At 36.8% G+C, this 21,404-nt stretch overlaps 1 protein-coding gene across 9 annotated transcripts in view; it reads left to right on the top strand.

Annotated features, from left to right (window-relative positions):
- The window catches only part of Klc (kinesin light chain), a 244,533-nt gene that overhangs the window by 185,459 nt on the left and 37,670 nt on the right, over positions 1-21,404 (top strand). The window lies entirely within an intron of this gene.

Raw genomic sequence — 21,404 nt, 5'->3', positions numbered from 1 at the left:
CGAAATTGCAACTTACCAGATTAATATGGTGTCGGGCCACCTTTCGCCTTCAAAACAGCCTTGATGCGACGTGGGATGGAGGCATAGAGGTCGTAAATGGTAGCAAGTGGAATTTTACACCATTCCTTGTGCAGGGCATCGGCCAGTTCTGTGAGAGAGGATGGAGGTGGAAATCGTCGCCGGAGTCGTGTTTCCAAGACGGGCCACAGATGTTCAATTATGTTGAGATGTGGGAATTAGGCGGGCCAGGGGAGGTGTTGAACTTCATCCCGATATTCCTCAAACCACGCTGCAACAACGCCAGCTGTGTGAATGGGTGCATTATCATCCTGGAAGATGGCGTCATTGTCCGGGAACAACATCCGGACCATAGGATGCAAGTGGTCTCCTAAAATTGCGACATAATCGTTGGCAGTGATTCGTCCGCTAAGTGTGACCACAGGACCCAATGAAAACCATGATATGGCAGCCCACAGCATCACCGAGCCGCCGCCATGTTTCACAGTTGGGCGGAGATACTGCAGATCATAAGCTTCTTTGGGCGTTCTCCACACATAAACACGGCCCGTGGTTGGGAATAGGGTGAAGGATGACTCATCCGACCATATCACACGTTTCCAGTCCTCAAGGGTCCAAGTTGCATGGACTTTATTTCTGTATGCTGCGCATTAATCCAAGTTTCATCCAGGTAAACAATAGTTCGGCCACTTGTTCCTATGCGTTTTTTAGTTCTTAGAAACTCATTCCTATTAACGATAGCATCCCGTCTCTCCAATAACAGTTTTCTTCCAGAATCGTTTTTCTTGTATACAAATCCCATGTATTTCATTACCTACTTGAAGCCCCATAGCGAAAAAGAGAACTCAATTAGAGGCTTAACACGTTCTTAAATTTCTGCCATACTTGGAATAGCTACTTCGATATACATGTTGGAAAGCGTTCGTCTAATGACACTTTTATCAAAATCATCTACAATAAATTTTAGTTCTTTCCGATTCATTCGCCGTTTCCCCGGAATTGTCAATGGCGAATTACGTTCTTCACTCTTGTTTTTCTCCGTGACAACCCTATGCACTGTCCTTTTCGAAACATTTAAGCTTTAACCTTTCTGATGACACGACTTACCGATAAAAATGGCTTATTTCGACCAGCTACAAACTCCTCCTTAAAGAAGTTATATATACTAACAATTGTTTCACGCGCATCACCATGCAACGGTTTGCCTTGTTTCAGTGTTCCACCTAATATAGTAGCTAGGACTAGAAGAACATGCACGAGTATATAATAAAATATAACTTCCATTTTGCAGTAATAAACAGTTCCAGCACAACACTAGTAACACAGCCAAGCGCCACACCATTCACAAATCACTGTAACACACTTGTTCGCATGTAACAACTAACGTCACCTATAAGACAAAACCATTAAGACGTCTATTGGATTAAAACGTTCACGTGAATGCTAGCAGAAAATACTTAAAAAGGCCAACCAGGTGCATTGGCGGGAAGTGTACCAAGATAAAGCAAATGTATTCTAGACCACAAAAAATAAAATAATAATAACAAAATTGTATTTTTGTGTCAGTGTTACTTTGAATTGTGAAAATACATTTGTGGCAACAAGTTCCCTAGAATTGTATTTGTTGAAGCAAATCCAAGTATGTAGTCTTCTATCTTTATAGAATATCAGTTTGTAATTCTGATGTGGAGTTAGGTCGAAAAGAAAGATACGTACCATTTAATACTGTGCATGTTTACACTCTGTTGCATATGGAAAAGAAACCGCGTGTATTGAGAGAGGAAGATAACATTTAGTTAATTCTATATTTATTTATGAATTGCTACCATGAACCGAGGAATCGGAATATATTATATTATTATGCATAGGCGCACTCACTGTTAAATATTGCAATAGAACAGCAGCTAAATAAAACACCAGATCATGTTAGCGGTTCTAAATAGTGGTCACATTTAACTTAATTTCATCCCTATTAACCGTTCTAAAATCATCCGAAACAGTTTGAAGCTTTCCAGAACAATCTGCAACCATCTGAAAAGTCTCAAACTTTTCAAAACAGTTAAAAGAGTTTGGAACAATCTAAGACGATAAAACTAACTGAAGCAGTTTTCAGTGTAGCCAGAAAGTACACTGTGTCTCTCAAGAATGGTCTCCCAGAAACTCTGATAAGCACTTAAGAGAAATTTTCTGACTTAATAAGTTACACTACAATGGAAATCAAGACTGTATAAGCTTGACAGTGTAGTCTCCAGAACACCAAAGAATAACCCGAGGACAAATCAAGCACATTGATTACTTATTTTTCAGTTCCTATATCGTAGTGTAGAAAGACTGAAGTTCGACTAATTTATTTATTTATTTTAATTTGTTTTATAGAAAACTGCTGTTTGGGCTGTTGTGGATAAAACTAATAATCTATAACTAATCAAACAATTTATATATATATATATATATATATATAAAATTGTGATTAATAAATCTTTAAGTGAATTGTTATTATTTAATTTATTTCAATTTGATAATTTTCAAATATTTGAAAACTTCGTAAGTGTGGTGTTTTCTCCCTAAACTACATTCGGCGTTTCCGTATTCTTCAGGACCACGTCATTCTATCCCTGGAAACTAAATTTTCCATGAATGCCAAAAGCTAAAGAAAGACGAAAACTAGAAGAAAAGTTATTTCCAGCAGCATCCTGGAATAAGTTTTAATGCAGAAGTGCTAATCTTAATCAAAATAAAACGGAAGACCAGTCTACTAACTCAGAGTAGGCAGGGAAAGGCGGGAAAAGATGATGACAGGAGTTGACAAGGCTCTAAAAGAAACCAGAATAATATTTCAAAATATGGGCCCTATGGAACTTGTTCCGCTTTCTTTTCCATTGCATATATTGATCATTATTGATCCGAAAATAAATTATCTGGAAGTTCGTCAAATAAAAAGTTGGTCCTGTAGCACGGTTGAAAAGGAACTGTAGAAATTTCTTGCAGAGAAACTGAAGTGAATATTGACACTTACGCGCCAATACTGAACTAAAAAATATGAACATGTATTCTTATTGAACTCTGATCAGGTAAGGACCTTCCTATGAATACTACGTATTCTAGCTGGTACTAGAAACCGCTTTCTGCTACAGCAATTCCAGAAACACTAATATTCAAGGAACTCCAGGCTCCTTAGGCACCACTGGGTAAAGTTTAATACATATCCGCATTAGCTGATTATAAGAAGTTGCCGGTCAGTGCTGTTACCAACGTTAAAATGAAGCAATTCACCTTGAATATGAACCAACTAACCATCAGCAACTTTGTGATGTTTAGAAAGAACTCCTGAAAATATGTAATTTTCCTTTAAGTTAACGTTTTTGTTGAATTACATTTCTTTTCGTAACTTTCATGCATAAATTTGCATGAGAGTCAGTCATTTATGCAGTCAGCAAAGGAAGGTGAGGTTACTGCGTTGCCAATAAGAGAGATCCAGTATATGGAACAATCATTTTGTTTAGAATCTTGTATTGATACCTGGTTTTAAGATGCACTGTCAACTTCTGTGATAATGATGAATTTACAATAATACAATACTTCAAATTCTACAACAGTTGCCAGTGGCGCTCTGAAGAAGCTAATTCCGGAAATCTAACAGAGTGCCCACCCAGCCGTGAATAAGCCGTGAATTTCATTATCAAATTTTGAACATTTAGGAAATTAAAAATAGAACCGTGCTTCGGAATTATTTCCAAAAATTACTTTTATAAACTTTCCTACCGTGAAATAACAGTGAATTCGTGTATTGGGTGTGAGTGGGAGCTTTATCTAACAAACAGCCAATAACCAGTGTTTTCTTAGATTTAGAAATGCCATATATTCAGAAGCTAAGTTACCCTCTCTCTCCAAAGTGACAGTTTTTGTCAGGATAACATTTGGAGAAAATTTATAATGTTTTTTGTCAACTAACTGGCCTTTTGATTCGAACAAACTATTTCATGGTTCGAAACTCTCCAATTATGTCTCAAAACTCTGATGATCTTGTAATGGGTTTACATCTTAAGCACAAGACAAAAAAATTAGTTACCCCTCTATAGATGGCTTTTCTCTGTAACACGTGACTAAATGACATGACAGTTGCAGTTACCTACTAGAATGAATGTGTTAGTCGATTATTTAGACTCATCAAGATGGATCTAACAAAAATATGGCAAATGGACGATTATTTTGGGCGTCCCATAGACATGCAGTGAATTATTATTATTATTATTATTATTATTATTATTATTATTATTATTATTATTATTTCAATTTGTTGATGTATCAAGGCAGACTGCCCAATGTATCTACAAGATATGGTGTATGGTGTAAACGCATGCATGCATGTAAACGTAAAACTGTGTAAGAACTGTTGTCGCAAAATATTATACTACAGAGTTTGCCGATGAGTTTGACGCCTGATCAAGGAAAGTAGTTTTCGAACTCGACAGGAATTTGCTGGAGTCGTGATTGCAGGCTAATCCGAACCAATTTCAATCCATGCAATGAACATTTGAAGTTGAGTACTAACAAAGAGGCCATTTCTTACTTCCGAGCATAAAGCGGAATTTAGCTCAGTGGAAATATGATCTGGACCGACGAGTCGTGTTTTTGACTGTATTCTAAGCATGTTTTCTGTATCATGATTTAAGCCGACTCGTACTGGTGAATGTGAACGTGAAACAGTGTGTCATTTACTTTATACGATCTCAGTGACTAAGTGTTACAGATTTCGAAGATCTTCATGACGAAAATGCAGTGGACATTTCCATCTTTCATGTTCAAAGCGTTTATATATGGTCTGAGGAACATTCTAGCACCCTGTCGCACCTAATATTCTCGACAAAGTTCGAAAAAGTGAGCGCATTGAAAATTTTAGAGGCTGTTTGGAGAAATTGGAGAAGAGTAGGTGTTCCCTATTTTGTTGGAATCTGTTCTGATGAGCGAGTGGATTCATATTGAGGTGACATATTTGCAACACTTAATAGTCACTTCTGAACAGAATTAGGCAGTTATTGATGCCGCAGGTGATGTTACCTGATATTAAGTAAGTTTTATAGAGTGATTAATTTTTTTTGGACGATATGCTGATCACACCCAACACTGAAAATGAAAAGCTGAAAGTATTTTTTCTGCAGGTTGTCAGTTATAACTATAGAAGATCTAAGGAGTGAACATTTGCAAATGACAGTATTAAGTTTGATTTGTGTTCCAATTGTGACAGTAAACCATGGATGATATTGTCCATAAATTTTAAATTCTTTGCGGTCTGTTATCTTGTATTTGACTTAAAATAAAGAAAACCTTTTGTTTACGTGTAAATTTTATCTAAATGTAGATACTGTATGCAGTAAACATATTTTACTATCAATAAAAGCTTAACTTGTATTTTTTTTCTCCAACTCAGTGTGTTAATTTCAAACCAATATTTCGAGTGTTTCCCTGCTATTCGTTAATGGGGTCTGTTATGAATATCCTAACACATTTTTTCTTTACCTTACGTTTTTAAACAAAAGTTAGGTTAATCTTAAGCAAACATGCACTGAAAAATCAATTTTATATAGTCGTGTGGGCAAGTTATTGTACAATAGTGTACATGAACTGGATCCAATTGGCTAAGGATAGAAGTCAGTGGAGAGCTTTTGTGAACGCGGCATTGAACCTTCGGGTTTCATAGGCCATAGAGTTAGTTAGTGTACATGAACATAAATTTTAGTTTTTTTTTTTTTTTTATTTATAAATTTTATTTTATTTATGTACATTCATGTCCAAAATAATTGTCGCATGTCTGTAAATATGTTGTAGGAATATAATTTGATAACGAATTCACCCGGTATTTCTTATAATGTTAGTATGTGTATAATCGGCAAAGACGTGTATGTGACAAATTTCATGTCAAAAGAGCAGTAAATAAGAGCAATAAATCGGAAATAAAACTTTCTTGTCCATTTAGCAACATTTTGTTTTACTCATTCTAATTTTCGTATTTGTAATTCTTTTCCTATGAAATTTACAACAAATATACATTTTCCGATTATGCATATAGTATCAGTATTAAAAGTACCCTGCAAAATCATCAAGTTACAGATGGTGATCAGAAAAATGGAAACACCTGAACGAAATTGCAACTTACCAGATTAATATGGTGTCGGGCCACCTTTCGCCTTTAGAACAGCCTTGATGCGACGTGGGATGGAAGCATAGAGGTCGTGAATGGTAGCAAGTGGAATTTTACACCATTCCTCGTGCAGGGCATCGGCCAGTTCTGTGAGAGAGGATGAAGGTGGAAATCGTCGCCGGAGTCGTGTTTCCAAGACTGATCACAGATGTTCATTTATGTTGAGATCTGGGGATTGGGCGGGCCAGGGGAGGTGTTGAACTTCATCCCGATATTCCTCAAACCACGCTGCAACAACGCCAGCTGTGTGAATGGGTGCATTATCATCCTGGAAGATGGCGTCATTGTCCGGGAACAACATCCGGACCATAGGATGCAAGTGGTCTCCTAAAATTGCGACATAATCGTTGGCAGTGATTCGTCCGCTAAGTGTGACCACAGGACCCAATAAAAACCATGATATGGCGGCCTACAGCATCACCGAGCCGCCGCCATGTTTCACAGTTGGGCGGAGACACTGCAGATCATAAGCTGCTTTGGGCGTTCTCCACACATAAACACGGTCCGTGGTTGGGAATAGGGTGAAGGATGACTCATCCGACCATATTACACGTTTCCAGTCCTCAACGGTCCAAGTTGCATGGCCGCGGCAGCATTTGCGGCGTGCGAAAGCGTTATGGTCGCTGATGAGCGATTTGGCGCGTGCAACACGACCCCGTAAGTTCATGTCATGTAATTCGCGGCGGACTGGATTGTCGAAACAGGGTGGGGGAGGTGCTGATTGAGTTCCTCCATCACTTGCTCCGCAGTGGCAATGCGCTTTAATACCTGCCGTGACCTGTCACTCATGATTTTCTTCCGCCCACTGTTCCACTTCCCCGATGTGGTTTTCCCGTGTGTTGTGTAGGCCGTCATCACCTTCGACACTGTCCCACGCGACACACCTAACACAGTAGCCACTGCCGTCACACTCACTCCACATAACCGCGCACCAACAATTTGCCCTCTTTGAAAATCTGAGAGGTCTCCCATTTTACACTACTTCCGTCTTCTGCAGCCACTGGACACTGCTGTTCCACTGCGCCTGACGTAGTATGGAGACTGACCTAACACACCACCACCAGCGGTCCGGCGCTGCGGGCGCCACGACACCACTGCCAAACCATACATCTGACGTGTTGCCAACTACAGGTGTTTCCATCACCATCTGTATATTTCTACAAGAAGACAGTTATAGATATGCGACAGTCATTTTGGACATGACTGTAGTTATTTAAATTGTGAACAATATAGACTGATTACACAAATTTAAACAAAATCACCAAATTTATAGAAACATACTCATTCGTGGAACGTAGCACATTTTCCTCACTCCTTTTCTCCGTATTTCAAAGTTGGGATAAATTTAACCAGGAAACACTATCAAGAGTGTATCTAGCGTATAGTTGACAGAATGAAGAACAAACTCTATGTGTGTCTATTGAGAAGAAGCCAGATGTAAATAACCATCTCGCTCATGTGTAACAGACATTTTGGTAACTGCTACAGTTGTAAAACTTCAACCAATTTAGCCTTTAAGGTGTGAGGTCCCTGGTTTGATCCCCGGTCAAGTAATATTGTGGTGGACAACATCGTCTCCGTTTTCTCGGGTTACTCCGTCATTCTACCAATTCTTCCATCACCATCCCTTGCCTTAATCATCGTCTCCCTTAGCCGAAATGGCATAATCGCGGGTTGTTAAACTGAAAGATTTCATTTCATTTTCGAAACTATGGGAATTCAACACTCACACTTGGACATCTATAACTGCTGATTGCAATAGATTAATAAGATCAAAGATTTTTCGGAACTTGATTTTCGGATATCAAAAATCTACTCGCTGTGCCATACTTTTGTTGTTGTTGTTGTTGTAAGGCAATAAAGGTTGAAACCGGAATCTTTAATTTGACTCAATTTCTAATTGAATTGATGGTTAAGGGAGGAGATAGAACTACTCTTGCTAAGCTTAGTCGATTGCAAAAAAAAAAAAAAAAAAAAAGACTTGACACTATCTATACCATTTTTGTTGTATGGTGATAAATCTTGAAAACTGAAATGACTTACTTTAACTACTTCCGAATTCAATAGAGAGTTGAGGGAGTAGATGGAACATGCTCTTTGATACCTAAATGAATTGCAAAAACTTCTCCATATACCATACCGATTTTTTCTATGCGGAAATCAGTATTGAAGCAGGAGGTGGTAGTAAAATTCAGTCACTACAGGTTTTGGTATTATGTTGCGGATTGTGATCCCATGTTTTCTTGACACCCTGAATCAACGTAGTGCAGAAAGGGTCAAGGTGTTTTACAAAAGATGATAAATACAGTAGACTCAAGTCTGATACAAAAGACAGAGCTAGTATAGCAAAATAGTCTATAAATAGAAACACTTGTCACAGTGCAATCTTGAACTTTATACATCTTCCAAGGAAAAATATCCCGGTTTCAAGATTGAGATTTGAAAGTTTTGTCAGCTACGACTTACAAGGAGAAGGCAGACTTTGGTAAGTAAACTTCGGGGTCATTTTTTGCGAGGAGGTAGTGCGTATTTAAAGAGTTAATATTACAAACTTGGAGAGCACAATGCCCAAAAATAAGGGAGAAAAGTCCGTTTTCAAAAGTTTTCTACTTGCCATATATACTGTTCGACGCGCACACTTATCAAGTGACGATGTGGCAGAGGGAGTAACCTCATCTACAAAGGGTCCCGGGTTCGATTCCCGTTTGAGTCAATCCTCGTTTTTGTTTTTTGCTTCAACTAATAAAATAACCATTTGTAACTATAAATAAAATATTAATTCACCATATGTTTATAATGACTAAAACAATAGAAATTTTAAAATCACTTGTAAAATCTTTCAGTGTTCCATGTTAACTAGCAAGAAAATTTAATCTATTCCGTAAATATACTGATATCACGAGTTGTATTATGGTTACAACAGTCAACGGCGCCGATTTCTCTGTAAATTTGGGGGGCCCATTCATAAAAAAATACATACAACAATACATGTAACAATAAAAAAATACATATGAAAATACATATTCATAAAAATACATGGGGCTCACATGAGCTTGGGGTGACGAGCCCCAATGGTCGGCGCCCTGGACGACAGTCATTGTGTAATAAATGTTCTTGACGCTTCGTGTCTACATCTGTTGACAGTGTGCGATTTACAAAGGAGTGTAGGGGGGAAATTCCCTTTGCTAATACTGGACGTTACTATAACCAAAGCAGATTCCCCTTGTAATTCTCACACTGTCAACAGATGTAGACACGAAGCTTCAAGAACATTTTTTACACAACGACTGCAGTAACAATAATATTTACGGAAGAAATTAAATTTTGTTCCTAGTTAACATGGAACATCAAAAGAATTTACAAGTGATTGAAAATTTATATCGTTTTATTCATTATAAACATATGGTGAATTAATATTCTACTTATAGTTACAAATGCCTACTTTATTGGTTGAAGCAAAAAACAAGAAAAAAATTTGAATCGAACCTGGGACCCTTTGCACTTGAGTCGCTGATTCTTTTCACTCTGCCACGCCGTCACTTGATACCCTTGCGCGTCGTACGATATATGCGTCGAGTAGAAAACTTTAAGACGTTTTTTCTCGTCATTTTTGCCCATTGCGCTCTCCCAGTTTGTAATATTACTTCTTTAAATGTGCACTACCACCTCGCAAAAAATGGCCCCGAAGTTCACTTACCAAAGTGTTACTTCTTCTTGTTAGAATTGCGGAACAGCCGGGCAACTAAAAACATGTTCAGTATATGCTATGTACATCGAAATGCCCTTGTACTTCTACCTGCAATTAATTTTAAGTACTGTTCTTCAGTGGTGATTTATTTGAAAAAATAAAATGTTTGTTTTTTTATCCGATTACATAAAACGTGATTTGTTTGAGTGCAGAGAAGAGTAAAAAGGCCATTTTAATGTTAACAAAATTGAACATATTATCGATTGAAGTGCTGTCCACTACAAAAAGGATTTCGACATTGAGTCATTAAAGACATTTCTCGCCACACGTCTGAAAAGTCTGCTTGTGGTAGTTTAGGAGGTAGTGTTAAACGGAGTGTGACATGCAAATTTGCAGAGACCCGAAAACGGAAATATCTATACTTCAATAAAAGTCAGAATTTTGCCGTGAAAATTTCAAAGGTGAATTTCAGAGATGACCCAAGATGTTACTGTTGCCGCAGCTAATCTACAGCCGCATTTTTTCATAACAAGAAATCGTGCCAGGAACTTACTCCTGCTGTTTTACTATGTCATTATAGAAGATTGAAGTTCAGCAAGGCAAATGAGCAGCGATATAAGTTTTCTCTAATGAATGACACTTTTCTCCAGTGACTGGCTTCAGAACCCCGCAGATACATTCCTGAGTTGTGTGTACAGGGAAGTTATGGCAGTATATTAATATTTAGTGATGCGTGGATCAAATTTATGCATCCTCAGAGGCTTTCACGTATGTTTTACTGACTCGGGGACAAAATTGCGGAGAAAGGACAAGTGTTGGGTTCCATTCGTGATATTGTATGAGAAATAGATGTTTAGATGTTAATCATACATTCCGGGCGACTACGATATGAACTCGTTCATAAAAGTGTTCGACATTGAGGCAAATAACTTAAAGATATTCGGTATGATCTGAACATTACTAAATATACATAACTTTATTTTCTTTTTTCATTTGAACAAGAGTAGTTGTTACATGAAATTATTATTGATATATTTCAGTCAGAATGTTAATTTCATAGATGTATTTATATAACCTATATGACGCAATATTATTTAAATATTTACTTCTTACAGATTATCTCAGATACCTTTTAAATGCATTATGCTGTAGAGAAATAAAATGTATTATGTAGTCGTCGTAGTTAATTTTCAAGCATTACATTGTTATTAAACGAAATAGAACAAGTCTGCCTTCTTAAAAAGTAACAAATATACCTTGTTCACTGTAGATCGTTACCATTAAATATCCAAAGATCGTTTTTAACACTCTAATAGAAAAGTGTGTGTTCCTTCAAACTATATCACTGCCCTGACGGAGAAAGGGTACATTGATTTAGCTAAATTAATGTACAGTAAAACCTGTCAACTTGGCCACCTTCTTAGCTTGGCCTGGTTCGTCTTGAACCTGCATTTTCCCATAGAACATTCGTTAAGAGGCCAATGACCAGAACACTGATAAAGGGGTGATGAAGGAAGATGTGAATAAGAAAAAGCACATATAGGAATTCAGGAAATGGTTATACGTATATATTTGTTTCCTTGTCTCTTTTAGTAAAGCCATTAGCTATATCGGATCCTTTCATCAGTGAAAAGCTTTAGTAATTCTTTGAAATTCTCAAGGTTAAAGCTAACCATTTCAATTGTCAACTATTGGTACATGACGCCTTGTCGAAAAGTAGTGGAGGTTGGTTTTAAGTTATGAACCCCCCTAAGATTTTCTCAAAGCATCTTTTGCTCCGAGGGAAACACTTTGTAGCTCATTAACAAGGCAAAAAGAATAGAAGAAATATGTCTAGAATGAGTTTGTAGATGATAGGTTTCATCTGTACAACAGAATTGAAGCACATTGGAATTTATCCAAAATAAAAACAAAGCAACAGAAAAGTAACAATTGAAAACAAGTCATATAAACTACATATAAATTGTTCAATTTATAATTTTGCTTTTCTTGTTTTCAATCTGTATAGCTCAGTGAGCTACAATATCAATTTCAGTAAACTGTATATTTATGTTTCTATTTTATGGTTGTTTTGTTGTTGTGTTTTCAATCCGAATAATTCAGTGTACTAGGCTAGTTTTCAGATTAAACATACTGTACTAATTTTTTCTAGTTTTGTATATTGTTGTTATTACTCTATATAGATCATTTAAAAGTAGCTGTCGTGTTCTTGCTTATTAAAATTTTACAATCAAGTAATATTAGAAATCCTATTCTAAAAATACACCAATCACACTTATTTCCTGTAAGTTGGCCATTTTTCAATGGAACAGATGGTGGCCAACATAGACAGGTTTCACTGTAACTTCACGAGTCAGCTTTAGAAGATAAAGGCAAGAGCTTGCCCTACTGCTTACACTTGCGAATAGATACGCTTCGTCATTGTAGGTGGTTGGTTTCATCGTTATCTCAGCGCAGCTCTCTAACAAAATGATTACAAATGTTTCCCGTAGTTGGATATAAAATCTGGACTTCGTGGACAGTGAGGCGTAACTGTCGATGAATATCTTTCACAGTCGACTTTTCTACTGCTTGCCTTACGTAATATCGGCCTTTTCTTTCAAACTGTTCTTCAATTTTCCGATGTCTTAATTGCCTCCACCGTCTTTTTTTTCAGTTCATACTGGTCGTGAAAAATTGATAACCCATTTTTTGATCGGGAACACGGTGGCTTAGGAGTAGAGCTCTCACCGCTGGTGCGAGGGTCTCTTGTTCAGTCTGAGACCATAGAGTAATCCAGTGTAAAAGATCTGTTTTTGGATCCTTGGGAGAAAATTAATATGCTATGCATGGTACAAATATATTTTGTTTCCGTAAGCGGTGCCCTTGATGTACAGAGGTAGAGAAACACACATTATTAATAGTGTCTTGTAATGTTTTATTACTAACGTGTGTGGACCATCGGCTAGTTTCTTTTTAAAGGTGATAGCTAAGAAACATCGTTCAGTACGGTTAAGCGTTTATTGCTTTGTTGCAGAGTATGATCTCCGATTAGGTACTGAAGATAATTTAATTCAGATGGATGCCTCGGCCCGCATGGCGGTAGCCTATCCTGTCAACCCAATTTTACAGTAGATGTTCGATGATTTGTGGCGCTGTTTCACAAATAGCTCGATCAATATTGTTTGTGCCTAAAGAAAAAGGGGCCAATCATGTTGTCACTCTACAAACTATACCAAACAGCCGCACGCTGAGGATGCATTGGTTCTCGACGATGACGTGTTGTTTTCCTAGGCCTGAACACGCCAGTTTTGCTACTTGACGTAGCAGTCGGGATTTAAGTGCGTCTTATCTGAAAACATGGTTTTGTGAGCAATTTCATGCTGGTCGAAAACGCAAACAGAGAGGCGGTGACGAAGTTTATGATCTGTTTAAGTTTCTGAGTAAGCTGGACCTTGTAAGCGAATAATCCAAGATTTTTACGCAGAATTCACCTCAGGCTAGTGTGGCTAACTTTATTGCTGCGATCTGTGATGAGTCAAGGTTTTCGGATTGAGGTGCACACTCTTGGCAACATCAGCAATATTCTGAACTAGGTTCACTGAACGCTCACGAAAATACCATGTGTTATCACTTAGCATGCCAATCTCACCAACTTTCTACACAAACTTGTGTAAAGCATTGGTGCATTATTTCGGCCGAACCTTTTTCAAACTTCGTATTGTTTCGGTAACACAGTACTTACTTTGAGATAAATTTTCAGTATTTCCCAACGTTGTTCAAACATAAATCGATTTATATCGTATGTTTCAGCAACACTTTGAGATAAATTTTCAATATTTCCCAACCTTGTTCAAGCCTAAATCAACTCATGTCGTACCGCGAAGATAGGATACTGGATTTCTTTCACATGTTCTGGCATATGAATGAGCTATTACTCTGAACACAACATGTAGATCATATTTAATTTATATATACTGTATTTAATTTTTAAAAATGGTACATGGCCCACCCTTCATAAACGGGCAGCAAATACATGGTTGCCACGGATGAAGAAGACGCGCACTAAGAAACAAGTTAGATTGTTTTTTAAGAGCTTGAAAAAGTCTTACCTGTTCCAAAGCCTGTGAAAATTACAATCTTACCAGTGGTTTTGGTACAGTGCTCTTATTAAGTAAAGAGTGGTATGTCTGTTTTACATATAGGAAATTGGTTTCGGTTAATATATATGATTCTGGCACAATGTTTTTAAAGTGCACCTACAGCTTTTGATATTAGAATTACAGTCTCTATTATGTTCTCGCGGAGTAGGAAATAATGTGTCCAGCTCACTCTGATAAAGACGTCAGTAAGCGTTCGTATGTTAAATATATGTAAAATAATCTAGAATAAAATGTTACTTAGTAATGTTGAATTCACTGACTAAAACATTTTGCACATCAATGTGTGGAAACGAGATAAAGCATTCTATTCATGTGAATTTCATAACAAGGAGTTGCTTTAATAATGTGAGACAAAAAAACCTTTTTCGAAAAGACTGCCGACGAACAGTCGTGAGTAACATTTAGAGTCTCAAAAAAGTAAATGGTGTTTTATTTTATACGAAAAAATAAATAAATAAAATAAAATTGTTCATTGTTACTTGATTTTTTAGTTTCTCACCAAATGAGGAAATGTTCTAAAAAACTGTTTTAGCTTTGAATAAAATCTATAGTTATTAGCAGAAAGAATTGTAGAACAGCCCAGCGGTTATAAAAACTTACAATAGGAATACACATTCAATACAAAAATCAGCATGCCTTTGTAGCGCTCTCCGTTGATCACAATGTTGTCATCTTTTTCTTTCGAAGAAAAAGTGCCAATAATGATGGCACTGCTCAAACTTCACCAAACAGCCGAAATAATGTTACGAGTCCTCTGGCTTTTTGATCGGTCGGATAGGAAAACAGTTTGTATCGATGAATTCACATTGCAGAATATATTACCTCCATTTACGGAATCTTGTTGAATTGTAAAAAGTTCTAAATAGTTCTGCCAGCTATTATTATCCCAATGAACACTTCACTCACGAAACTGATAGCAAGAAATAATATTTCCTTTCTTCTTTTTTTAAGTTAAAACGAAAATAAATATAACCTTCATAATAAGGAACAAGCCCTATTATAACAAATATACGTGAAATTGTTGCTAGATCTGAACAGTGTGCAATTATTTATCTTGTGGCATGCAAACGGCTGAACTTGACTGCAGTCTACAGTTTGTAAACCACGTAATTTTGAATAAGGCGAATAATGACAAAATTTCTAATCTTCGTCAGAGGTAATTTGGTCTGCATTCAAAGCAGGATTTTTGTTACATAATGTAGTAAGCTCATTTTTTCTAAAGTGTTAATGTTTTATAATATGGTAATAATTTGATGTAAATTTCGTGTGACAATAATAATTATTCAGTCTTTCCAATTCTCCGTTTATTTCAATTAGTCATGTTTTGATTTGATTAGCTTATATATGGAGATAATGATACTAATGATCAGTTTTGTTGCTCATTGAAATACTTATATTTAGGAAAAATTCTTCTGAATTACGTGAATTTATATCATTCTAGTATTTTCGTATTCTAAATATTCGATTTCTTTAATTAGGATAAATATTTTCAAAATCATTCACCCAGAAAATTCGATGATTATTAAAAATAGGAAGATTATGTTTATAGTCTCATATATGTTTACATTTCCATATGCTGTAATGTAAACGTTGCCATGGAAACAGGCATGTTAACCCCTAATTTGAGGAACGCCTGGGGTTGAGATTAGTTAGTTGATGGTGATTTCAAATGGAAGCTAGTTGTTTAAAATCCATTCTGGAATATGTTTAACAGTTTTGCTTATTTCATCACAGGTAAGGTATGTTTGGCAACTGAAGTATAATTAATAATTCTCAAAAAGAAGTATTGAACTGAATTTGTTGAAGAAAATCTATTAAATAAAACAATTTGGAAAAATACCTTAAATACCTTCACTTCTTATTTCATCAGTGATTTTACTTATTTAATCTGATTGTTGGTTAATAAATCTTGTGCATTATCATAAACTGAACCCTTATTTTGGCTTAGAGAATTCTTCAAAATTAAGTTAGAACTAAATGTAACCGTTTTGACAGGTTTACTGGCAGAAGTTGAAATTTTGAAACCATAGCAAAGGCAGCTAAGATGATTTGTAGCTAGTTTTGTTTTAGTTCTTCCTTCCACAGAGTAAAATGAATGTATATCGGTGCACTGTACAATATTTTACTTCTTAACTAAATTATTAGGTAAACAAAAATGTAATTTTGGTTTTAGTTCAGTGACTTTAAATTCATATTTGCGACAAAATTCTTCAACTCAGTTTTGTTCTCTAGAATATTACTCATTATCACACAGCAAATTAGTATCAATGAAACAAATACAGTTTAATGAATATTTTTATTTTATTTAAAACAATTGTGTGCTGGTGCTTAGAATTAATTATCACAAATATTTAGATTGAATTACCTTCTTATTTTGATTCTGGTACAGGGCATGCTCAGTGGCCTAAGAAAAATTGGTTATGTTATGTTTTGATAATATTTGTGTTTAATTACGAGTTGTGAAATGTGATAATATTTGTGTTATGGAATACAAATAACACAAAATTACCATTTATGTAGGGGCCAATATTAGAGTAAGGAAGTGATGTATATTGTGTGTGTACAAAGCATGCAAGGTTATTATTACTACTTGGATTTGATATTTATATCCAGACATTGCATGTATAGAAAATATCGATTTCATGTTACACAAACTATGCATGTAAACACCTAAGCGCAACTTTGTAAGAATACTTGAAATTCATTTTATTAAAAATTTGAGAATTACATAATTATTGAAAATCGATTACAGCGACAGCTATTAAGAAAATTGGGAATTGATTCAGATCAGCCCTCACTAAAATGTTTTATTACGGATTTTTCCTTTTCTTTTTAAAATGCCCATATATATTAGGGTGGTCCAAACAATTTTTTTGCGAAATTAATTGCGCATAGTTGCTAATATTGTTCCTTTCCTACAAGTATATTTCACTGCAGAAAATCAACTCAATTGGATAATATTTAGGGGTCGGTCAAGCGACACGAAGTTGTGCCATAGGATGGATATAATTATGTCGTATACGAGACATATTGGAGGTTTAAAAATTCAATCCTTATAAAGTAAATTGTTCTTTTTGCCCTACAAAATGAATTATTTATTATTATTACTAAACTTGCAAATATGTATTACCAAAATTACCATTTATTGATTTCAGAATAAGTGAGATACCTCTAAATATGCAGTTGCTGTTCATTTTAAACAGAAAAAATAAGGTTATTAACGAAGTTGGTGATTTTTCAAAGTGCTCTTTCGAGCGTCTGAAACACGCTTTCTGTGGTCCTCAACAATCTTAATTAGGCTCTGCATTTCACTTTCTTTGTGATTGACTCATTGAAATTGGACATAAGAGCCACTGAACGTTCAGCAGCATCGTTGACAACCTTAAGTGACTCGACGATTCGTTTCTCCTTTTGGAATTTGTCCGAGTTACTCCAGTGCTCGGGATCACATTGGAACATGAAATTGATGTCAACTCGAATAGAACGTAAGGCGCAAAGAGAGGCTGAATTAATCAAATCATGAAGATTCTTTGTTTCTAAGCCGTGGCAGTCTTTGAGTTTTATACCTCTTGAACTCCAATTTTCTTCACAAGCCTTAAGACAATTTATAATATTCCGCTTGTCCTCGAAAGATAACTTCTCAGAGAACAGTGAGAGTGGAACTAACTCTGCTTCAAGATGCCACAAGTGAGTTTGAAACTTGTTGATTGCAGATTCAGACACAGATTATTTACTATGGCGTATTGTTTGATCTGCTTGAACAGAAATAAGTCGTTGACGGGGGCATCACATGTCTTGGGACACGGAATCCGTGCTTTCACGTATATGAGACTTGCAAATAAACACACTTCCGGCAGATTTTCTTCCTCTTTGACTGTAAGCGTAAATATTTCGCGGAAAATTTATATCTTGAAGCAGCATATTACCTTTCCCATCCAACGAGCCATATGGTTAGCACCTGGTGACTTGAAACGGTACTCCTTTGGAAATTCACCAAGTATCAACAGGCAAAGCTCTATCATTTCTTTTTAGTCATCTGTGGGAACATAGTTATTATCTTCCTTATGTACAAGACAATTTTGTAGAAACATAACTTCATTTTTCAGTGTTCGTACATATGGCATAGAAAGGCGTTCGTCTTCCATCGCCTTAAAATTATAATGCTTAAGGTTTGGTCGAAACTTTTGGAAACATTGAAACAGTGGAATATTTGGACCTCTAGTAGGTTCTCCAAAATTGTGGGAGGTGCATAATTAATTAGGTGAAATTTATCCGTATTTTAGACGATACCAATCATAAATATAACTCCGTTTCTCTTCCAGTCGTGGACTTATATGTCTTATATTTATGCCTACACTAGAAACGCCATTTCAGGCACGTAGCCAAGGGGAGGGGGTATGGACCCCCCTTCGAAACCAAAAAATGGAAAAATTAAGGAAGGATTAAACAAAAAGAAACGAGAAAAAGAAGAATCAGCGTTAAAAATAAAAAGCTACAGCAAGCGTTTGGTTACTCTTTCTTATGAGCAGCTTTGTGTGGAGGAAACGGGGGTGTAAATATTGTTGTAACGGGGTTATTTCATGTCACGAACCCCTTCTGCCCCTATTACGAAATCCTGGGCACTTAAAATGTTGTTTTTGAATGAAATTCAAAAGCATTGCACAAAACAATGAAAAGGTCCATCGCCGCTTAAATGCGAATACGTTCAATATTTCAAATAACAGGCATGGAGCATAATTGAAGGCTTTGAGCGACCTCTAAATATTTTTTATACTGCGATGAAATTTTTCATTCAGTACATTTAGGCCACATGGATCAAAATTGGCAACTATGCGTTTAAATCAGAGATCTTTTTTTCTTTACCATTCTATGCTGGACCACCCTAATATATATATATATATATATATATATATATATATATATATATATATATATATCGGGTGTTGCAAAATAAGTGTTACAACTCTTGGGAGGTGACTCCTGTCACTGAGACAAGAAAAAAAGTTCTCTTCAATTTTCTGCTATCGGACATAGTTTCAGATCTACAAGGTGCCGAAAGCGTGGGAGAATGACTTTCGGACGCCAATAGTTCGGAAACTATCCAACATAAAGAGGGCGGGTAAAAAATTCACTGAAGAAGTCATACCTGCTCTATTAAATTTTGCATGTTTCACAATCCTACCGTGCACGCGCAAGGGATTCCCCAAAGGAACGTAGGGAGTCCCGGATAATCTGCCAAATGAAACTTGGTTAAATGGATATGAATTGATAGGCTTTCTACCAGGTAACAATAATTCGTTTGTCTTAAGTCGTTATCTGGAACGAATACAAAATGGCGGACACCTTTATGCCCGTTGTGTGTGGTTGCATAATCACCAGGAACGGATGCTGGCCAACAGTGACGTTCTGAGTATTAATTGTAGCGAATTTGTACTCAAATGCTCTAGAAAGACATCTGGAGTGCCGGTAGAGCATAAGAGATGAAGCAGGGTGATTCACATGTGTGGAAACACTTAACGAAAAATGCCAAGAAATGCACTCATACTCAATAAACGTGAGTTCAAAGCGTCGGAAATGTAAGGATTAGCGTCAAGAACATGAAAACCATTGCCAATTCACCAATAATATTCCCTCAAACCGATGCAATATGATGTGCATGGCTGCATACCAATAAGAATGAGGCCAAGTTCAAATTGTGCAATGGACTCACAAAGAAACTGGGTAAACTAAAGGAATTTCACTAGTGGGATCGCATGATCGATATTGAAATGTGGCCAATGTGTGTGTTGATATCAACATGTAGCTAATGGACAAATGCCAACATGTCGCACTACTGCCGGGACATCGTCCCACGTGCGAAAAATAGGAAAATAACTACTCGGGTCTTGAATCTGAGGCCGTGGGCTCCCAGTAGGATTGGAAACTGCGACCACCACGCGAGCAAAAGCGAGCGCTCTAGCCCTGAGGTTCGAAGGAGCCTCACTTTCTCTGTATTCATTTCTTTGAAGAGTATCCACTTTGGCAAGCCCTCTTGTACAGCCTCCCGACATACTTGTGTGTTTCATTTTGTTACTTCTACTGCACAGTTGTAAACAATCAGAACTTTAAGACGTTTCTTTTTATTTCTCATGTCGTTTTATTTTCCATATCTATGGTGTTCCAGCTGTAGTGTTAAATGTGCCAAATCGGTTCATTTTCGTCTTTGTCTTGGGATGTGCACTGTGTGTAAGACGAATTTCTGGAGGTGTTTTCCTATATTTCGAGTACGTCATATGTCTCAGAAGACGTGGGACATGATAAAAGTTTGTTATTTTCACGCTCTATCAGAATTTGAACCATGCATTATGAGATTTCTTTCCATGTGTGTCGACTGTGGGACAATGTCCCAAACAAAGAGGGACATTGATACAATCGTGTTCTAGTTACGTTCTACCAAAAGGTGCACCAGATGTAATAGCAGAATGTACAACGTTATTTTCCTAGTTTTCGCACGTGAGATGGTGTCCCAGCAGTAGTGCGACATGTTGACATTTGTCCATTAGCTACATGTTGATATCAACACACACATTGGCCACAATTCAATATCGATCATGCGATCCCACTAGTGACATTCCTTTAGTTTACCTAGTTTCTTTGTGAGTCCATTGCACAATTTGAACTTGGCCTCAGTTGTTGTATCCTTATTGGTACGCAACCGTGCAGATCATATTGCATTGGTTTGAGGGGATATTATTGGTGAATTGGCAATGGTTTTCATGTTCTTGACGCTAATCCTTACATTTCCGACGCTTTGAACTCACGTTTATTGAGTATGAGTGCATTTCTTGGCATTTTTCGTTAAGTGTTTCCACACATGTGAATCACCCTGCTTCATCTCTTATGCTCTACTGACACTCCAGATGTCTTTCTAGAGCATTTGAGTACAAATTCGCTACAATTAATACTCAGAACGTCACTGTTGGCCAGCATCCGTTCCTGGTGATTATGCAACCACACACAACGGGCATAAAGGTGTCCGCCATTTTGTATTCGTTCCAGATAACGACTTAAGACAAACGAATTATTGTTACCTGGTAGAAAGCCTATCAATTCATATCCATTTAACCAAGTTTCATTTGGCAGATTATCCGGGACTCCCTACGTTCCTTTGGGGAATCCCTTGCGCGTGCACGGTAGGATTGTGAAACATGCAAAATTTAATAGAGCAGGTATGACTTCTTCAGTGAATTTTTTACCCGCCCTCTTTATGTTGGATAGTTTCCGAACTATTGGCGTCCGAAAGTCATTTTCCCACGCTTTCGGCACCTTGTAGATCTGAAACTATGTCCGATAGCAGAAAATTGAAGAGAACTTTTTT

The sequence above is a fragment of the Thermobia domestica genome, chromosome 9 (assembly GCF_964235325.1).
Source record: "Thermobia domestica chromosome 9, izTheDome1.hap1.1, whole genome shotgun sequence".
NCBI lineage: Eukaryota > Metazoa > Arthropoda > Insecta > Zygentoma > Lepismatidae > Thermobia > Thermobia domestica.
The sequence above is the reverse complement of the archived record's forward strand: the minus strand, read 5'-3'. Positions and strand labels throughout refer to the sequence as shown.